This window comes from Suricata suricatta, chromosome X (assembly GCF_006229205.1).
Source record: "Suricata suricatta isolate VVHF042 chromosome X, meerkat_22Aug2017_6uvM2_HiC, whole genome shotgun sequence".
Classification (NCBI taxonomy): Eukaryota; Metazoa; Chordata; class Mammalia; order Carnivora; family Herpestidae; genus Suricata; species Suricata suricatta.
Genome location: NC_043717.1, coordinates 15,637 through 18,144, shown reverse-complemented (window position 1 = coordinate 18,144; position 2,508 = coordinate 15,637).

Here is a 2,508-nt window from a genome sequence, read left to right as displayed (position 1 = left end):
GAGAGAGCAATCTGTCCCGCCCTCAGCGTTCGGACACTGATCCTGAAGGGCGCGTTGGGATCGTTAGGGGGCACAAGGTTGGGTCCCGGCCACTACAGCGGTTGCTGTGTGTCTCTGAAAGTCTCATCAAGACACGTCGCACTTTTGGGACTCTGGCTCAGGTCATGATCTTAAAGTTCGAGAGTTCGAATCCCCAGTCCTGCTCTCTGCTGACAGCGCAGAGCCCACTTTGGACCCTCTGTCTCCCTGTCGCTCTGCCCCTCCCCTGCTCATTCTCTCTCTCTCTCTCTCTCAAAAGTAAATAAACATTAAAGAAATAGTTCCCATTTGTAAGACTTCTGGAAACATGGAAAGCACCTGGAAAAGATGCTTGTATTTTTTCACTTTTATCCCTCACAAATTCTTAGGGTTTCCTCATCATTGAGCATCACCGTGAAATAACCCAGACACAACTATGTCTACGAAATTGCTTCAAAGAACCAATTACGCTGCTTTTAAAAATTCAGTTTGAGAGGCTGAGCAGCAGAATCTCTTACCCAAATCTTCAGGAACTCCTGACTGGCATTATCGTCACGTCCGCTGTATTTGGAAGGACGGAGAGGAAACACCGAGTCCGTGGAGCGGGCACTGGCCGTGTTTTCCGGTGTGCAGACTGAGTGCCCTGACGGCTGGCACCCCTGGAAACGCAGGACTCAGCACCGCTGCCCGCTCAGTACCGTCCCAGGCTTGCCCCTCCCCCTGGGACTCTGGGCACCGGCCTCCGGGCGGGACACGACAACGGGGCCCTCACTGAAGACGATGGGAGGTGCAAGGGGGAGCCATCACCAGTGCTAATTTGATGAGGGACACTCAGGGACCCCAGATACGAGTCTCAACAGGGCTCCTGACATGAGAGCGAGCGAGTGCTGGGCTGGGGATGTTAGAGTGAGCGCGGGAGCGGGGGGGTTACTCTCAGACTTTAGAGCTAGCATGGGGGGCGGGGAGGGGTGTGGTACTCTCAAAAGACCGAGCACCAGGCCGGGGTTCTCTCACACATCAGAGCAAGTGCAGGGGGTGGGGTATTCTCTCAGACAGATTGAGCACCGGGCAGGGGGGTGTCTATCAGACATTAAAGCAAACGCTGGGGGGGCACTCTTAGATGTTAGAGCAAGTTGGGGGGCAGTTAATCTCAGACGTTAGAGCAAGTGCCAGGTGGGGGGGGGCACTCTCAGACAGAAGGGTTTTGGGGGAGAGTGTAAGTTCGGGAAACTTTGACCCCCCCCGTTTGAACAAGTGCACACACAGATTGTTAAGGCTCTGCTGAAACCCGAAAAACAGGCGTGGGGTGCACCCCTTGCAGGAAACCGACTGTCCTCCAAAAAGGAAATGAACGCACTGCCGGTGACGGCCACACAGCCTGCTCCGACGACCACTCCGTGCAAAGCGCCTTGCACACCCAGACAAAGCAGCTGAGGGGCAAAATCTCGTCAGTGTCAAATCAAAGGCCATTCCTCCCAGGATCCTTGCGGCCACCAAGCCAGGGTCCTTAATGACAGCCCTGCCCACGTCACGCCGCTGCACCTTCCCTGGGCCGGCCCTAATTTAGGTGGCACTCTGACACCTCCGGGGAGTTCCACGTGCTCCGTGGGGCTCTGGCTCCAGGGACCTGCCCACCTCCCGAGGTTCATGCCGCCTGGGGCCGCTGCCCCGGGTTCCCGTGGACCCTGGGCAGGAAACCCCAGCCGCCCATGCCACCCCCAGACATTCCACTCCAGCCCTTCGCCCTAACGCTGGCTGGTCCTCCCTCGGCGCCCCTGCAGTCCGTTGGAGCTCCGCCCCCAACTGAGGACCCAGACTGCCCTCCACACCCCCCTCGCCCTTCACTCAGTCCATCCGTGCCTCGTCTCAACTAAGGACCCTGGGCCGCCCCTTGCCCCTCCCGCGCGGCGCCCCAGGGTGGTCCATTCCGGCCCCGCCCCTATGTAAGGACCCCGGGCCGCCCCCCTGTCCCTACAGTCCGTCAGCGCCTCGCCCACTGCTAAGGACTCCAAGGTCGCCCCTTCAGCTCTTCCAAGGCTCCAACGTCCTGTCCGTGCCCTCCCCTCACCCCTCCCAGGGCACTCCCTGTTGGTTCCTACCCACCCCTATTTAACAACCCCGGGTCGCCCCCCAGCCCTTCCCCCGGCGCTTCCTGACCGTCCATCTGTACTTCGCCTCCAACTAAAGCCCCTTGGGGCGCCCCCCGCCCCTCGCATGACACCCCTGCACAGTCGGTCCGTGCCCCACCTCCACTAAAGACACCGGAGCCACCCTTCCCCTCGCCCTTCCTGCGATTCCCCAGGACTGTTTATTCCTGCCCGCCCCTTTTTAAGGATTCCGGGCCTCCTTCCTCGAGATGCCCCAGGAGTGTCCGTCCGTGCCCCGCCCCCAACTAAGGACACCGGGGCCACCAGCCTCCGCCCCTCCTACGACTCCCCAGGACTGTCCATTCCGGCCCACACCTATTCAAGGACCCCGGCCGCCACCCCC